This window comes from Anolis sagrei, chromosome 8, assembly GCF_037176765.1.
Source record: "Anolis sagrei isolate rAnoSag1 chromosome 8, rAnoSag1.mat, whole genome shotgun sequence".
Taxonomy (NCBI): Eukaryota; Metazoa; Chordata; class Lepidosauria; order Squamata; family Dactyloidae; genus Anolis; species Anolis sagrei.
The window spans coordinates 26,202,935-26,222,772 of record NC_090028.1 but is presented as its reverse complement, the minus strand read 5'-3'; the positions used below and the strand labels follow the sequence as shown (position 1 = coordinate 26,222,772).

Sequence of the window (19,838 nt, the reverse complement as noted above, 5' to 3'; positions counted from 1 at the left end):
GGGTTCTATCCTCCTACAAATAGCTGTTGGGAAATAATCAGCAACACTAAGCATGAGGAAAGAGGCAGCCACTACCTAAACATAAACATAAATTCGCTCTTGGCCCCTTGCTAAGCCATTTAAGGACTCAGAAGTGGGCCGTCTCATTGCTCTTAGTCCACAGGAAGCGGATAAGGGGAATTTTTAATCAACGCCTCTTGTATATATCTTTTTAAGAGGGAAAATTCAACAAATGATGATGATGTATCTGCCAGATTGCTCAAATGCCTGGTCCCACATCCATGTTTTTAATTTCCTTCTAAAGGAAAGGAGGGATGTCAGTGATCTAATTTCCCCAGGGATTGAATTCCATAGGTGAGGGGCCACCACTGAGAAGGCCCTGCTCCTCGTCCCCGCCAACCTCACTTGTGATAGAGGCGGGGCTGAGAGCAGGGCCTCCCCAGAGGATCTTAAACTCCGAGGTGGGACGTAACTATAACTCTTATCTCTTTCTATATCTATATCTATAATATTATAATCTTTTGATAGCTACCTGGCTTCCTACACCTGCTTGCATGGCATACCAAACAGTTTTCATCCAGAGTCTTCTGCATTCTAGTAAGAAAGTTGGGCTTTTTAAAGGAATTGCTGCAAGCAGCCCAATCCTAGAGATGTTCTATCAGAGCACCATGTGGAGCGGCTCATCTGCCCGCCCTGCAATTCATTTAGCGCTTGGCAAGGAGTGGAAGCTATTTTTAAACAGGTATGTGACTCTCTCTGAAAAAAAGAAAAACCCACTTTGAAGTACAGTTCAAGGCTTTGATTGAGAGAGAGGGAGAGGATCCCAAAAAGAGAGGGAAGGAAGCCTTCGAGCAGAAAATGGAGGGATTTATTGGTTAGGAACCCAACTGAGTAAAGGTGAAAAGGAATGGTGGGAGTAAAGCCATTCTATGGTAAATTCTATGGAAATGGGCATCATCATTCTGCTCCAAGACTGGAAAAGTGAATAAACGGACCAGTTTGGGATGGCCAACCCAAGGCACTAGGCTGTCCAAAGCAAACAGCCAGATGGCAGCCCCAATTGGGTAGATAGATAGATATACTATATTTATGATATATCTATCGTAGAGTTGGAAAGGGCCCCCAAAGGCATCCAGTCCAACCCCCTTCAGTCAGGCAGGAAGATAGTCAAAGCCATCCAGCCATAGATATGATATGATAGATAGACTATAGTCTATGATATCAAATCAAATCATTTATTTCGGCCATAGACCAGCACATAGTCTATGATATATTTCATGTGTGTGTGTGTGTGTGTGTATGAATCCTAGAGTTAGAAGAGACCCCCAGGGGGCATCTAGTCCAACCGCTTTCAGCCAGGCAGGAAGCCACAGTCAAAGCCATCCAACCATGGTCATGATAGATAGACAGGATATATTTTTGGTGACCTCTCTGACACCCCCTCGTGACCACCCCCTCCTCCAGGGTCCCAACCCCCAATTTGAGAAACACTGGATTATATGAAACTTATACACACAATAGATAGATAGATAGATAGATAGATAGATAGATAGATAGATAGGCAGGCGTCCTTTGTTTGGGAGGTGTTAATGAACCTGGACCCAGAATATTATTGGAGAACACAGAAATACTGGACCACTCTGACAATCACTATGTCAGACTACACAGAGAAGCCACTGAAATCCACAATCATGCGGACAATTTCAGCAGAAAGGAGGAAACCATGAATATTAACAAAATCTGTAAATAAAGAACATTATTAAAAAACAGGGGAATTCCAGACAGCAAACAATCAAGAGCCAGTTAACACCTCTGAAACAAAGGATGCCCCCAGGTAGCAACAACCAGGCTTTGCAGCTGCAAGGCTACACAATGCTAATCAAATTGGCTAATTGCAGCACTCACACATGCTTCGAATAGACCAGGGTTCTTTCTCCCACTCTGGCCATTATTCCACAGGATTATGTGTGTGTGTATATATACACACTCTGCTTTCCTCATTTCCAACAGACTGCTGTAAAAACCTCTGGCGATGCCAGCCACAGATGCAGGAAAACGTCAGGACAGGATGCTACTGGAACATGGCCACACAGTCAAAAAATACTCATAGTGACCCATTTCCAAACATGCCCCGGTCGCCCCTTCCAAGTAATTCCCCCATTGCTTTTGACTCCTTCTAGTACATCCTTGAGTATTTAATGGTCCATAAGAGAATGCACAGCGGAAACCAAGGGGTCCCTTTGGAAGGAGAGGCGTTCCAGCAAAGCTTGGGAGGTGGGATATTCTTTTTCTTCTCTCCCCATTAAAAAAAACATAAAACTGAACAGTTCCTTCATTATCTCCCTTTCCCTCTGGCTGTGAATACAGAGGGAGATGGTTGGAGGATGAATCACATCACAAGGCGCCCCAGGGTTTGGCATTTTTAATGATCCTCGCAGGAGTTGGACGCCCACCTCCCTTTAAGAGGGACTTCCTGGGAAAGCTGAGACAGATATTTGCATCTTTGTTCTCCTGGAGGGAAGCAAAGGGATTCTCTGGTGGGCTGTGAAAAACACACCAGATTGTTTTAGAAAAAGCAACACGCTTCCTTCAGTTTCCTCTTGGATGGAAGAAATGGATCACTATGTACTTGTTTTCCTTCTCCCCCTCGACGCTCACCCACTCCCCATCCTGCAAATTGTTTGCAACGCCCTTGAGTGCATCTATAGTGTAGAATTAATGCAGAATGGGAGTGGACTGGATGGCCTTTTTGGGGTCTCTTCCAACACTAAGATTGTGTGATTCTATTCTATGGATAGCATGGGCTGCTAAAAGGACAAATAAATGGGTTAAAGAGGGCCTGGACTCTCCCTAGAAACTAAAATGACGAAGATCTTGGTTTGACCATATCATAAGGTGGCAGGATTCATTGCAAAGACAATATAACCTGTGGGTCCCCAGATGTTTTGGCCTTCAACTCCCAGAAATCCTAACAGCTGGTAAACTGGCTGGGATTTCTGGGAGTTGTAGGCCAAAACACCTGGGGACCCACAGGCTGAGAACCACTGGTTTAGAAGGAGGAAGGAAGATTGCAATATATATATTATATATACATAGGTTTCAATCGAGGAAGCCATGACTTTGCAAGACCGGAGAGGGTGCCTTGGAATTCCTTCATTCATAAAGTCACCATAGAATCATAGAATCAAAGAGTTGGAAGAGACGTCATGGGCCATCTAGTCCAACCCCATTCTGCCAAGAAGCAGGAAAATCGTATTCAAAGCACCCCGGACAGATGGCCATCCAGCCTCTGTTTAAAAGCTTCCAAAGAAGAAGCCTCCACCACACTCTGGGGCAGAGAGTTCCACTGATGAATGGCTCTCACAGTCAGGAAGTTCTTCCTAATGTTCATATGGAATCTCCTTTCTTGTAGTTTGAAGCCATTGCTCCACGTCATAGTCTCCAGGGAAGCAGAAAACAAGCTTGCTCCCTCCTCTATATGACTTCCTTTCACATATTTATACATGGGTATCATGTCTCCTCTCAGCCTTCTCTGCTTCAGGCTAAACATGCCCAACTCTTTAAGCCACTCCTCATAGGGCTTGTTCTTCACACCCTTGATCATTTTAGTCACCATATGTTGAACCACATTCCCATATTGCCACCGAGTCAGCAAATCACAGGAAATAGCAAAGGACAAGAGGAATCCTCTCACTTCTGCAGGAGTCTACCGTATACCATGCATCTGTGGACAGAGGGACCACCAAACGCAGGCGCATTGCCCAAACACGAATCCAGGAACAGGAAAGGCATTGCATACTAATGCAACCAGAGAAGTCAGCCACAGCAGAGTACTTGATGAACCAACCTGGACATAGCATATTATTTGACAACACAGAAATGCTGGACCACTCTGACAACCACCATGTCAGGCTACACAGAGAAGCCATTGAAACCCACAAGCATGTGGACAATGTCAATAGAAAGGAAGAAACCATGTAAATGAACACAATCTGGCTACCAGTATTTAAAAAACCCTCTAAAATCAGGACAGTTAATAAAAAGCAACACTCAAAACACAGGGAAATTCCAGACAAGAAACAATCAGGGCCAGCTAATCTCCTCCCAACAAAGGATTCCCCCAGGGAGGAAGCAGCCAGACCTTGAAACTGCAAGGCCATTAAATGCTAATCAAAGTGGCCAATTGCAACATTCACACCTACCTCCAACAGACGTTTTTTTCCCCCACCCTGGACATCATTCCACAGATATATATAAACTCAATTTTCCTAGTTTCCAACAGACCTCACAATCTCTGAGAATGCCTGCCATAGATATGGACGAAACATCAGGAGCGAATGCTTCTGGAACATGGCCATACAGGCCAGAAAACACACAACAACCCAGTGATTCCGGCCATGACACTCTTTGACAATACATCATAGGATTTATATTGTTTTTATATTGTTTTTATATTGTTTATACAGTTTTATACTGTTTATATTGCTGTTATTATTACATTGCTGTTAATTGCATATTTATGTTTTGATGTGGGCACCATGGGGTGCCACTTTGTTAACCGTCCTGAGTCCCTCTGCAGAGGTTGAGAAAGGACAGGATATAAAAGCCCTAAATTAATAAATAATAATAATAATAATAATAATAATAATAATAATAATAATAAATAGGAAATAAGGGGTGTTTCTCCACTGTTGAAATATTCTAGTTCAACCCCACTTGAACTGCCATGGCTCAATACTGTGGAATCCTGGGAATTGAAGAATTGTAGATATAGTAAAATCCAGTTGATTACAACCACTAAACTGGCACATAGAAGGAAAGGCCCTCCTTTAAGCATCAACATGTTTGGAGAGCAGAGGATTTCAGCACTTTGGAGAGCTCCTTTAAAGTTCAGACTAAGATATATAATAGATATACACCCTTTCCCCAATCCCTTCTGCATTTTCTGCAGAGCATGATATTTATTTATCAATGAAGTCGCCAAAGCAGTTAAGGAGAAAAGGGATCCCTTTGATACCTTACTTTTTATACAAATAGTCTCTAATAATGGGAAAGATTCCTGCAGCCAGAAAGAAAGGACAATTGGGGACCTTTATGGGCAAAAGATCTAAACAGTCTTTTGTCTGGAAAGGAAGGCCTTTCCTAGGAAAACCCAGCAGTTGGAATCAGTTGATATCCTTTCCCTTGTATCCCATTTATCAGCCTACAGCAAAGGCATCTTAAGGTCACCAGAGGACAAAAGGGGCAGTGGTTAGTTTAAACTTGAGGCTTGTTTCCTGCAGTTTGCAAGGTTTATTGAGCATCTCCTAGGACAGTGTTTCTCAACCTGGGGTCGAGACACCTGAAGGGTCACAAGGGGAATTCAGAGGAGTCGCCAAAGACCATTAGGAAGCATATATTTCTGATGGTCTTAGGAACCACTTTGGCAGAGAAGGCTGAAGACCTCTCCTCCTGTCCTTCTCTTCCTTTTTGGAAACAGACAGCGAATTCTCCCACCAAATCCCCTCCTCTGCTGTGATTGGCCAGCCTCTCAGCCAAGGGGAGGGCTGTTTCTGAGACTCCAAGCCGGGGGGGGGGGGGGGGGAGAGAGAGAGAGCAGGCGTGTTCAGCGCATGGCAGAGTGGTGCGCATGTGGGAGCGAGGGAGAGTGCATGAAGATGGAGGAAGGCTCATGCTTGCGAGTCCTTTCAAGGCATGGGGGTTCTGTGTGGGAAGTTTGGCCCGATTCAATCGTTAGTGGGGTTCAGAATGCTCTTTGATTGTAGGTGACCTATAAATCCCAGCAACTACAACTCCCAAATGTCAAGGTCTATTTTCCTCAAACTCCACCAGTGTTCACATTTGGGCATCTTGAGAATTCATGCCAAGTTTGATCCAGATCCATCATTGTTTGAGTCCACAGAGCTCTCTGGATGTAGGTGAACTACAACTCCAAAACTCAAGGTTAATGCCCACCAAACCCTTCCTGGATCTTCTGTTGGTCATGGGAGTTCTCTGTGGCAAGTTTGGTTCAATTTCATTGTTGGTGGAGTTCAGAATGTTCTTTGATTGTAGGTGATCTATACATCGCAGCAACTACAACTCCCAAATGACAAAATCAATCCTCCCCGCTCAACCCCATCAGTATTCAAATTTGGGTGTATTGGATGTTAGTGCCAAATTTGGACCAATGAATGAAAATGCATCCTGCATATCAGATATTGACGTTACGATTCATAATAGGTGCAAAATTCCAGTTATGAAGCAGCAATGAAAATAATGTCATGGTTGGGGGTCACCACAACATGAGAAATTGCACTAAGGAGTCACAGCATTAAGAAGGTTTGGAACCACTGTCCCAGGCCTTGTTTACCAAATACCAAAAAAAGGTGGTCCACTGTATGGAACTATCTTGATACAGGAGATAAAATTATACAACGTGGGCATTGCTGCATTGGCATTGTCAAAGGGGCACCCACTTCATTTACTGTTTTGCTAAAAAAAAACCCATCAATGTGAGCAAATGTTTGGCTAATGGTGGGGCATTCCCAATAACATGTTCCAAATTTTCATATGTCCCAGGCATCGGAGTTTGGAAAAATTACATTTATCGGCCAACAGTCTCAGAAATCCCGGTTATTTCAGCAAAAGAAAAGATCAGGCTCTTGCCCTTCGCAGCAAAAGCAAACTTCTGCAGTGGTTCATAGCTTGCATGAATGTCTTTTGCCATCTTCAGTGGATGTTTGATAGTGAAATGTTGCTGAATATGCAAGACCATGAGGTACCAAACCCCATCTGATCTTGGAAGCTAAGCAGGCCCAGTCCTGCTTAGCACTTAGATGGGAAACAACAAATGCTATAGGTTATATTTTAGAGCAGGGGTCCTCAAACTTTTTAAACAGAGGGCTAGGTCGCAGTCCCTCAAACTGTTGGAGGGCCAGATTATAATATGAGAAAAGCATGAATGGATTCCTATGCACACTGCACATATCTTACTTGTAGTGCAAAAACCATTTAAAACAATACAATAATTAAAATGAAGAGCAATTTTAAGAAATATAAACTTATTAGGATTATAGTTGTTGTTGTGTGCTTTCAAGTCGTTTCAGACTTAGGTTGACCCTGAGTGAGGGCCAGGTAAAAGACCTTGGAGGGCCATATCCGGCCCCTGGGCCTTAGTTTGAGGACCCCTGTTTTAGAGGAAGAAACTAGCAAAGGCACTTCTGAGTCTTTCTTGCCTAAGAAAACCCTAATAATAATAATAATAATAATAATAATAATAATAATAACACCAACTTCTCAAAGTACAGCAGACAAAGAATCAGTACACAAAAACTGCACTACAAACCAGAGCTGACAGCTGGCGCTACAAAGCACTGCAAAACTGAAGGAAAAGTTGACAGGGAGAAAACCTAGTTGCTGCACGAAAATCGCAAAAACAGACTACAAACAGAGGCACAACTCTGTGGCCCAAATGATTCATTGGAACTTATGTCCCAAGGACCACCTGCCAGTACTAAACAACTGGTAAAAGGATCATAAACCTGCAAAGGTAGTGGAAAATGAACATGCAAAAATACTGTGGGACTTTCAAATCCAGACTGACAAAGTTTTGAAACACAATACACCAGACATCATGATTGTGGAAAAGACAAAAGTTTGGATTATTGTTGTTACCATACGAGGTAACAGTTGCATTGAGGAAAAGCAATAGGAAAAACACAGCCATTATCAGGACCCAAAATCAAACTATAAAGGCTCTGGCATAAACCAGTACAGGTGGTCCCAGCGGTAATAGGCACACTGGGTACCATGCCAAAAGATCTCAGCCATCATTTGGAAAAAATACACATTGAAAAAATCACAATCTATCAACTGCAAAAGGCTACTTGACTTGGATCTGCACGCATCATTCAAAAATACATCACACAGTCCTAGACACTTGGGGAGTGTTCGACTTATGATTTTGTGATATGAAATCCAGCATATAGATCGCGTTTGCTGTGACATACTGTGTTTTTGTGTCAGTAAAATAATAGTAATTTTATTTATTTATAGGCTATCCTATCTTCCCAAGGGGACTCAGTGCAGCTATGAGTCCCTATGAAATATGTGAGGTTGCCATAATTCTACAGGTGACATGAAGGCACATGCTGGAAACCAAGCAGGGTCAACGTGGTTAGTACTTGGATGGGAGACCACCTACAAAAACACTGCAGGCTCTATTTCATATAGGAAGGCATTGCTGACCTATAGGCATAGATATTCTTAGAGCAAGTCGGGACTCAATTTTCCCTTAGACTAAACAGACCAAATCATAAGAAGGCATTTAAAGTGTTCAAAAGCTATTTGAGTGACTATTGTATTTCATGGGGTCTTTAACTAAACAGCTTAAAGGCAACATATCCCGTCTGATCTTGGATGCTAAGCAGGGCCAGTCCTGGTTAGGCAAAACCACCTCTGAGTCTTCCTTGCTCAAGAAAAACCAGAGGACTTTCAAGTCCACTAGTGACTTGAAGGCGCATAAAAGGTAAAGGTAAAGGTTTCCCCGACATTAAGGCCAGTCGTGCCTGACTCTGGGGTGTGGTGCTCATCTCCATTTCTAAGCCGAAGAGCCAGCATTGTCCGTAGACACCTCCAAGGTCATGTGGCCAGCATGACTGAATGGAGCACTGTTACTTTCCCACCGGAGCGGTACCTATTGATCTACTCACATTTGCATGTTTTCGAACTGCAAGGTTGGCAGAAGCTGGAGTTGACAGCGGAAGCTTACACCACTCCCTGGATTCGAACCTGCAACCTTTCAGTTAACAAGTTTAGCAGCTCAGTGCTTTAACCCACTGTGCCACCAGGGGCGCATATCCAAGTGCATAGGAAACACGTGTTGCCATAGATCAGGCATGGGCAAACTTCAGCCCTCCAGGTGTTTTGGACTTCAATTCCCACAATTACTAACACCTGGAATTGTGGGAGCTGAAGTCCAAAACACCTGGAAGGCCAAAGTTTGCTCATGCCTGATATAGAACCTAGGCTGCGAAAGGCAGACTGAGCTGTTGCTATTTATATTCTGCTTTATATCTCCCGAATGAAACTGAAAGCAGCTTACAACAAACCACACAATTTAAAATATGCAAATATGCAAAAACATTAAACAAATATACAAACAAATGATCTTGCAGCCCGTGCACAATGTTTGGAATAGGTTTCACCTTATTATGGTAGCTCTTTTAACTCTTGTAGATGTTTAATAGGTTTGTTTTGACTGTTTTGAAGCACCCAAATCGGGGGGAAAGGGACAAACCTTGGAGTTGTAGTTTGCCTTTTGTGGAAGAGAAAGAGTTGCAAAACTAGAATTCCCAGGGTTGCGTAGAATTTAGCATTGACAATGAAAGCAATGCCAGACTGCAACTCAGAGTCCTGGGAGTTGTAGTTTGCACTTCGAGGCGGAGAATGCAAAATAATTGCAAAAATAGATCTCCCAAGTGTGCACAGAACTGAGCATTGACAACTAAAGCAATGACAAACTGTAATTCAAGACTCCTGGGAATTTTAATATTGCACTTCAGGGCAGAGAAGGTGAAATAGTTGTGAAACTAGAACTCCCAAGGTTGCATAGAATTGAGCATTAACAACGAAAGCAATGCCAAACTGCAACTCAGAGCCCTGGGAGTTGCAGTTTGCACTTTGAGGCAGAGAAGGCAAAATAATACCAAAAATAGAACTCTCAAGGGGGCATAGAATTGAGCATTGACAACAAAAGCAATGCCAAATTGCAACTCAAGAGTCCTGAGAGTTGTAGTCTGCACTTCTGGGCAGAGAAGGCGAAATAGTTGCGAAACTAGAACTCCCAAGGTTGCATAGAATTGAGCCACGACCAGTAAAGCGATGATGGACTGCAATGCAGAGTGCTGGGAGGTGTAGTTTGCACTTCGGAGCAAAAGAGTTGCAAAACTAGACCTCCTGGGTTTGCATAGAATTGAGCCATGGCCATTAAACTGCGTTGACTCCACAGTGTGGACGTAAACAAATAGTGAAGTCAGGAAAGAGTGAAGAAAGGGTTCAAGAAAGAGTGAAGCCCCAAAGCCCCAAAGCCTCAGAGTTCTCCAGCTTAAGGCACTCAGACGTTTCCCCCTCCATGCATTGCAAAGCTGGCACTTTGGCAAACCCAGAGGCCCAAAAGCAGCCGCCGGCCTTCTTCCGTTTGTCAGAGGGTGGAAGGGAAACCCGAGTTAATTGAGGAAACAGAATCTTTCCCTCGGCCTCATAGACCCCGGCTCAGTTCCCAGCAGCAGACGTTTGGAAAATAAAATACAAAATTAATTTCTGCGGGGAGTAATTTATGACACTTTTCCAGCACACACAGAATTGCCAGAGGCCCACAGGCGAAAAAGACAACACTGCGGGAAGCACACCTGATCCACCGGAAGGCAGAAAGAAAGAAAGAAAGAAAGAAAGAAAGAAAGAAAGAAGACACCGCAAGGTCATTGCCAAAGGCTCATCAATCCACGAGTGTTTTTCTCATACATTGGACAAAAATATGACTCTTTGGGATTACAACTTCCATAATCCCCCAAACAGCAACCCTGCGAGGTAGGCAAAGAATGATTTAGGGAATTGATCTGGGTTAATAACATCACTTGGATCTCTCTTTGGGTCCATCTACACCAGTGTTTCTCAAACTTCCTAATGCCGCGACCACTTAATACAGTTCTTCATGTTGTGGTGACCCCCAAACCATAACATTATTTGTATTGTTACTTCATAACTGTAAATTTGCTACTGTTATGAATCATCATGTAAATATCTGATCTGCAGAATGTATTTTCATTCACTGGACCAAATTTGGCACAAATACCCAATACAACCAAATTTGAATTCTAGTAGGGTTGGAGGGGGGATTCATTTTGTCATTTGGGAGTTGTAGTTGCTGGGATTTATAGGTCACCTACAATCAAAGAACATTCCGAACTCCACCAACGATGGAATTGAACCAAACTTGGCACACATAACTCCCATGACCAACAGAAGATCCAGGAAGGGCTTGGTGGGCATTGACCTTGAGTTTGGGAGTTGAAGTTCACCTACAACCAGAGAGAACTGTGGACTCAAACAATGGTGGATCTGGAACAAACTTGGCACAAATCATCAATATGCCCAAATGTGGTGGAGTCTGGGGAAAATAGACCTTGACATTTGGAAGTTGTAGTTGCTGGGATTTATAGTTCACCCACAATCAATGACCATTCTGAACTCCAACAATGAGAGAATTGGGCTAAACTTAAAATCAAAGAGCATTATGAACACCACCAACGACCGAATTGGGCCAAACTTCCCACACAGAACCCCCATGATCAGCAGAAGATACTGTGTTTTCTGGTGGTCATTGGAGACCTCTCTGACACTCTCTTGCGACCCCCACGGGGGTCCCGACCCCCAGGTTGAGAAACGCTGATCTACACTGTCAAATGAATGAATGCAGCTTGACACCACTTGACACCACTCAATGTTATGGAATCCCAGGAGTTGTAGTTTTACAAGGTCTTTAGAGTTCTTTAGTTGCCTACATTGTAGAATTAATACATTTTTATTGCTCTGGCTCAATGCAATGTGATCTTGAGAGTTGTGGTTTGACGCCGAAGAGTGCTTGTATCTCCCCAAACTACAACTCCCAGGATCCGGTAGCAGTTAAAGTGGGGTCAAACTGCATTAATTATACACTGTAGATGCTCTCTATCTTTTCCCTAACAATGACACCACAATGCTGGATATGAATAAATAATACACTGAAGTAAACAGGATTTTGTAAAGAAATTAAGAATTCAACATTGCTGAGAGTGAGAGATGCTGTCCATTTAGCATTTGCTTTTATAACTCTTTTGCTAGAACACCAATTACTTTTTTCATTGACAGTAAGGCGACATATCCACTCCGGGTTTTAGTCCAAACTTTAAAGGTGCCGTGATAGAGGTTGAACTTTTTGGAGGCGAGTCAACTCTGTAGACCGGATTCGAATCCTGCACATCCTTGGACACCCATACTCTCTCAGCCTCAGAGGCCCAATGCTAACTCCATGAAAATGCCATGATATAGAGCTGAGGACGTACTACAAAACTAAAAGACAACTGCCAACATTGACTATTGAAACTATAACTCCCAAAATAGTCTACGCCTGCAGATACCATTCCCATTGCTGCACAGCTGAGTGGGAAGCAAAGCAAGAGGGAATCCTTGAATGTTGCAACCACCCTTTCCTTTCAAAAAGGAAAACAAGTCTACTATTCAAAAGAAACCTGGCAAACCGCAATAGAAGATGCAACTGGAAAGTCACTTAAAGGGATGCCTTCCTTAAAGGGGCAGGAGGCCTTTTCCTTGTCATGAGAAGATGGAAATCACGTCATGCCAGAAGTGGACTATAATTAGAGACCTTGAACTTGGATGAATCACACTCTCTCAGCCTAAAAGGAAAATGTTGTCATAAGTCAGGAACAACTTGAAGGCAATCAACAATAATAACAACAACAACATTGTCACTTCCAGCCAGTTCAGATGCAAAACTTACTGCTGAACAACAACAACAACAACACTTCCAGCCAGTTCAGATACAAAACCAACTGCAGAACAACAATAACAACATCACTTCCAGCCAGTTCAGATACAAAACCAACTGCAGAACAACAACATCACTTCCAATTAGTTCAGATGCAAAATCTACTGCAGAACAACAACAACAACACTTCCAGACAGGTGCAAAACCTACTGCAGAACAACAACGACAACATCACTTCCAGCAAGTTGAGATACAAAACCTACCTCAGAACAACAACATCACTTCCAGCCAGTTCAGATACAAAAACTACTGCAGAACAACAACAACAATAACAACACTTCCAGCCAGTTCAGATACAAAACCTATTGCAGAACTAATCCTGGCTGGCTACAATTGATCTCAAAGGCTCACTCCCACAGCTTGAATCAGACTTAATTCAAACTCATTATATCCAGGCTGACTTTATTGGGATTCACATGGAAACACACAAAAACTATGACCTCCCTGCTGTCCTAAACACCTAAAAGCAAATTGGCATCAAACCTGGTGCAGATTATACACTCGTGTCTCAAAACCGAGCACCTTCAGACATCAGAACTTCAATGGTTGTGCACTCTGTACATGCTCAGTGTAAAAGGAAGAAGAGTGTGTGGCACACTGTGGAATGAATGCAGTGTGATTTCCCTTTGACCGCCATGACTCAATGCTATGGAATCCTGGGAGTTCTAGTTTGGTGTAGCACCAGAGAAGCAAAGCCAAAGACCTTGTGAAACTACAGCTCGCAGGATTCCACAGCATTAGAGCCATGGCAGTCAAAGTGAGGCCAACGTGCATTTGGTCTGCAATGCAACCCCAACTGTGCCGAACTCCAACCAACTTTGACGCTTCCAAAGAGACTCTGTACATGCTCAGTGTAAAAGGAAGGAGAAGGGTGTTTGGCACTGTACTCTTCCGTGCTGTGGAATGAATGCAATGTGACTCCCCTTTAGAATCATAGAATCATAGAGTTGGAAGAGACCTCATGGGCCATCCAGTCCAAACCCCTGCCAAAAAGCAAGAATATTGCATTCAAAGCACCCCTGACAAATGGCCATCCAGCCTCTGTTTAAAAGCTTCCAAAGAAGGAGCTTCCATCGTCACCAAGGCTCAATCCTATGGAATCCTGGGAGTTGTAGTTCTGTGTGACACCAGAAAAACCAAACCTAAAGACCTTGTAAAACTACAGCTCGCAGGATTCCACAGCATTAGAGCCATGGCAGTCAAAGAGGGGCCAATGTGCATTCGGTCTGCAGTGCAACCCAACTGTGCCAAACTCCAACCAACTTTGTCACTTCCAAAGAGACGCAACTCAAAGGCCACCCAAAGACTTCACATGGCCCGAAGCACTTTGGAAACGGCATCTTTTGCACTCTCACTTCCAGCTATTTAATTTTAGAAAATGGTACATTCAATTATAATCCACAGTGACAACAAGCAGAATTGCCCTTCCTTTGCTCCCCTTTCCAGCATCAGTTTCCTTAGGAATCAATCCTTTGCTTAATGTCAAGAGCAAACCGATTCAAGTCCAAACACCTTGAATTAATCCTGTGCATTGATATTGTTCTGGTTCAATCCAGGAGCGGAGCTTGCAGCCAGGAAGAGGAGAAGGGTTAAAGGAAAGAGGTTAAAAGCCCGAAAGACAGAGACATGGAAAGAAAGTGAGGAGGCATCTCTCAGATCAAAGGCGGCTTTTCTGCTCAACAGATGATCAAATCTATCTTCACTGTTTTATTTTTTGCAGATGAATCCAGGAGATGCCGAGGAAAGGAGGAGGAGAAGCCATTAACTCCTTACTTTCCAAAGATTTTGCTTCCTTGGGGTCGAAAGGAGGGTTTCTGGCATCTCCAAGAACCCCCCTTTTTCCCCAAACGTCCCAAACCAAGACCCTTTTTGGTACCCGGTTTCCCCTCTCTCTTTATGCAAATCCGGACCTTAATCCATCCCAGCGGAAAGATGGATATTACCCAACTGTTTTTGTTCTTTTTTCATTTCCAAATAACTCAAATACTTCAGAGACGCATCCCTGGGGCTGGTTTTCTGCAAAAAATAAAGTCTTTTCATTTGGGTTGCAAGCGTGAATGAGAAAAGAGAAGAGGAAAAAGTTCCAGTGATTTTTTCCTCCTCCTTTGCTGCCAAAAGACTGATGCAATTCTTCTTTTTTCTTTTTCTAATGCCTATATATATATGTATGAGAAATTGTGTATGTGTGTGTATATATGTGGAAGAAGAAGAAGGAAAGGAGGAGGGAAAGTGGTAGAAAGAGAAGAGAGGAAGGAAAGAGAAAGAGAAGAAGATAGAGAAGCAAGAGTTTTGCTTTGTCTGGTTCTGTTTCCAGCATCGGAAATGATAAAGCATCACACTCACCTCATGATAGATGCGATGTGGATCCGGATTGAGTTTCTATCTAGAGGATACAAGGGGTCCTTTTTTCTCCTTTTAGAGAGAGCAGCAAAAGGCATACAATCCCAGCCGGCGGTTTAGCAATCTGTAAATGCAAAGAGAAGAACTGTTTCAAGACTGACCACAGCAAGGAGGGAGCTGCAAGGCAAGGCAAAGCAAAGCAAAGCAGCCTCCTCCTCCTTCTCCTCTTCACAGCCAACCCAGCCAGTAGCAGACAGGAGTCAAGAACGGCCTCCAAAAAGGAGCAAGAAAAGGAGCAAGAGGCAACTTTGGTCCCAGATTGACAAGGAGCAGAAGTGGTGGACACCTGGAATTGGGAGGCAGCTTCTCAGCATGTGCAGAGGGCCGGGTGGGTGACACCTGGCTGGAAACACTCAATGTGTTTTTTGAATGATAATATATTTCATTTCGTATCAAATAACAGCGTGTTACAGATTTTATTTATCGTGTCAGACGCAAATTGAGAATACTGCTATAATGTATTTTAAAAACCACAAGTTAAAAACTTGGCATGATACTAAATGTCCTTTGACAAGAAGCTGTCCACTTGGAGTGCCTCTAGTGTTGCTATAAGAAGGTCCTCCCTTGTGCATGTGGCAGGGCTCAGACTGCATTGTAGTCAATGGTCTGTGGTTTGCTCTTCTCCGCACTCGCATGTCACGAACTGCACTTTTTGGCCCCATTTCTGAAGATTGGCTCTCCGTCTCGTGGTGCCAAACTGTTCAGCGCCTTCCAAGTTGCCCAGTCATCTGTGTGCCCAGGAGGGAGCCTCTCATGCAGTATCAGCCACTGATTGAAGTTCCTGGCTTTATCCTGCCACTTATGGACTCTCGCTTGCTGAGATGTTCCTACAAGCGTCTCTATAGATTTTAGGAAGCTGTTTCTTGATTTAAGTCATTGGCATGCTGGCTGATATCCGAACAGATGATGGGCCGGAGATGTCAATGCCTTAGACCAGTGTTTCTCAACCTGGGGGTGTCAAAGGGGTCGCAAGGGGGTATCAAAGGGGTTGCCAAAGACCACCGGAAAACACAGTAATTTCTGTTGGTCAAGGGGGTTCTGTGTAGGAAGTCTGGCCCAATTCAATCGTTGGGGGGTTGAGGATGCTCTTTGATTGTAGGTGAACTATAAATCCCAGCAACTACAACTCACAAATGTCAAGGTCCATTTTCCTCAAACTCCACCAGTATTTACATTTGGGCATGTTGAGTATTCATGGCAAGTTTGGTCCAGATCCATTATTGTTTGAGTCCACAGTGTTCTCTGGATGTAGGTAAACTACAATTCCAAAACTCAAGGTCAATGCTCACTAAACTCTTCTAGTATTTCCTGTTGGTCATGGGAGTTCTGTGTACCAAGTTTGGTTCAATTCCATTGTTGGTGGAGTTCAGAATGTTCTTTGTTTGTAGGTGAACTATAAATCCCAGCAACTACAACCCCCAAATGACAAAATCAATCCCCCTCCCCCCCAAACCCACCAGTATTCAAATTTGGGCGTATTGGGTATTGGTGCCAAATTTTGTCCAGTGAATGAAAATACATCTTGCATATCAGATATTTACATTACAATTCACAACAGTAGCAAAATTACAATTATGGGGTAGCAACGGAAATAATTTATGATTTGGGGGTCACCACAACATGAGGAACTGTATTAAGGGGTTGAGAACCACTGCCTTAGACCTTTCAGTACTGGCTGCTATGGAGCCCCCGGTGGCGCAGTGGGTTAAAGCACTGTGGCAGCAGGACTGAAGACCGACAGGTTGCAGGTTCGAATCCGGGGAGAGGCGGATGAGCTCCCTGTATTAGCTCCAGCTCCTCATGCGGGGACATGAGAGAAGCCTCCCACAAGGATGATAAAACATCAAAAATCATCCAGGCGTCCCCTGGGCAACGTCCTTGCAGACAGCCAATTCTCTCACAACAGGAACGGTTGCTCCTGACACAACAACAAAAAAACCAAACTGGCTGCTATTTCCCGGTGGATATCTGATAGTGCAATACCAGCTTGTTAGGAGAGTGAGCTTATTAACAAAACACCCTCCTCATAAACGTATAGCAGAGTAACTTAATTAGCAGCAGCGTACACAGCACCCGGAGCCCAAAGTGATAAAAAGAACAAAACACACACAGAGCAATGATATCTCTTCCATAGGAGGCTATTCTTTGTAGTAAAATATGGTTGCACAATTTGAAACAAGGTTTTCATAACACAAATAAACAAATGCACAGCAGCTTTACACACAGCAGCCTTCACACTGGAGCTTTCTCACATGATGATTTTCTCATACTAAGGTTTATTAGTTTTGCCCACTGATTCTAACAGGCTTTGGCCTACTCACTCTCCTCATGCCAACACTAGCTTTGGCCCAATGACTCTCAACAGGCTTTGTACTACTCACTCTCCTCAGGGCAACACTAGCTTTGGTCCACTGACTCTAACAGGCTTCGGCCTACTCACTCTCCTCAGGGCAACACTAGCTTTGGCCCACTGACTCTAGCATGCTTTGGCCTACTCACTCTCCTCAGGGCAACACTAGCTTTGGCGCACTGACTCTAGCAGGCTTTGGCCTACTCACTCTCCTCAGGGCAACATGAGTTTTGGCCCACTGACTCTAGCATGCTTTGGCCTACTCACTCTCCTCAGGGCAACACTAGCTTTGGCTCACTGACTCTAGCAGGCTTTGGCCTACTCACTCTCCTCAGGGCAACACTAGCTTTGGCCCACTGACTCTAGCAGGCTTTGGCCTACTCACTCTCCTCAGGGCAACATGAGTTTTGGCCCACTGACTCTAGCATGCTTTGGCCTACTCACTCTCCTCAGGGCAACACTAGCTTTGGCTCACTGACTCTAGCAGGCTTTGGCCTACTCACTCTCCTCAGGGCAACACTAGCTTTGGCTCACTGACTCTAGCATGCTTTGGCCTACTCATTCTCCTCATGGCAACATGAGTTTTGGCCCACTGACTCTTAACAGACTTTGGCCTATTCACTCTCTTCACCCCGACACTAGCTTTGGTCTACTGACTCTAACAGGCTTTGGCCTACTCACTCTCCTTAGAGCAACATGAGCTTTGGTCCACTGACTCTAGCACGCTTCGGCCTACTCACTCTCCTCACACAGACACTAGCTTTGGCCCACTGACTAACAGGCTTTGGCCTACTCGCTCTCCTCAGGACGATGCCAGCTTTGGCCCACTGACTCTAGGAGGCTTCAGCTTACTTACTTTCCTCACACCGACACTAGCTTTGTCCCATTGACTCTAACAGGCTTTGACCTACTTACTCTCCTCAAGGCAACATGAGCTTTGGTCCACTGATTCCAACAGGATTCGGCCTACTCACTCTCCTCAGGATGACATGAGCTTTGGCCCATTGACTCTAGCAGGCTTCGGCCTACTCACTCTCCTCAGGATGACATGAGCTTTGGCCCACTGACTCTAGCAGGCTTCGGCCTACTCACTCTCCTCAGGATGACATGAGCTTTGGCCCATTGACTCTAGCAGGATTCGGCCTACTCACTCTCCTCAGGATGACATGAGCTTTGGCCCATTGACTCTAGCAGGCTTCGGCCTACTCACTCTCCTCAGGATGACATGAGCTTTGGCCCATTGACTCTAGCAGGCTTCGGCCTACTCACTCTCCTCAGGATGACATGAGCTTTGGCCCACTGACTCTAACAGGCTTTGGCCTACTCGCTCTCCTCAGGGCAACATTAGCTTTGGCCCACTGACTCTAACAGGCTTTGGCCTACATTCTGCCAGCCAGTTTATGTCAGATAAGCAAGACTCTAATGCAGGCATCCTCAAACTAAGGCCTGGGGGCCGGATGCGGCCCTCCAAGGTCATTTACCCGGCCCTCGCTCGGGGTCAACCTAAGTCTGAAACGACTTGAAAACACACAACAATAACAACAATCCTACCTCATGAGCCAAAAGCAGGCCCACACTTCCCATTGAGATACTAATAAGTTTATATTTGTTAAATAGTTCTTCATTTTAATTATTGTATTGTTTTTAAGTGATTTTTGCACTACAAATAAGGTATGTGATATGCATAGCAATTCATTCATGTTTTTTTCAAATTATAATCCGGCCCTCCAATAGTTTGAGAAACTGTGACCTGGCCCTCTGTTTAAAAAGTTTGTGGACCCCTGCTCTAGACCATGGCCATATAGCCCGAAAAAACCTACAACAACCCAGTGATTCCGGCCATGAAATCCTTCGACAATACATAACTATTCCAGTTTTCCATTGTCCATTTCCCCCCTCCTTCCATACTCAATTACTGCCTGTCATACTTTTGAACAATTTTTGTTCTTTTTTTATTCTGGTATCACCCATTACTCTTATTAATAGCATATCTAAATCTACCTGTAATGGTACTTTATATTACATGGGCCGAGCTTTAGCACAGTGGGTTAAATCTCCAGCTGTAGAAAATCTTGCCGACTGAAAGGTTGGCAGTTCAAATCCAGATCGGGTCAACTCCTGCTGTCAGTCCAGCTTCTGCTCACCTAACAGATCATAAACAGCAATGTGAGTAGAGAAATGGGACGAGAGACAGGGCCTTCTCGGTGGCGGCCCCCCGCCTGTTGAACGCGCTTCCAAGCAAGATACGATCAATCCCATCCCTCCTGGCTTTCAGGAAGAAAGTAAAATCGTGGCTATGGGACCAGGCTTTCGGTCAGCAGACATAAACTAGCACTTTAGTGGAAATGGATTGAAAAGGCGATTTACATGAGGATATGATTCTATTTGGTAACAAATAGAATCCCTGAGTCCCCCTTTTGGGGTAGAGAAGAGACAGGATATAAATACCAGAAATAAATAAAAATAAATACCATTTTAAACGGAGAGGTAATAAAAAGGTGC

The 19,838-nt window shown here is 44.0% G+C and overlaps 1 protein-coding gene across 2 annotated transcripts in view; it reads right to left on the bottom strand.

Annotated features, from left to right (window-relative positions):
• The window catches only part of ZNF469 (zinc finger protein 469), a 255,965-nt gene that overhangs the window by 73,193 nt on the left and 162,934 nt on the right, over positions 1-19,838 (bottom strand). For both annotated transcript variants that reach the window (XM_060787942.2, XM_060787944.2), the window contains one exon: positions 14,930-15,050. The gene's annotated coding sequence lies outside the window, so the exon portion shown is untranslated. The remainder of the gene's footprint in view (positions 1-14,929; positions 15,051-19,838) is intronic.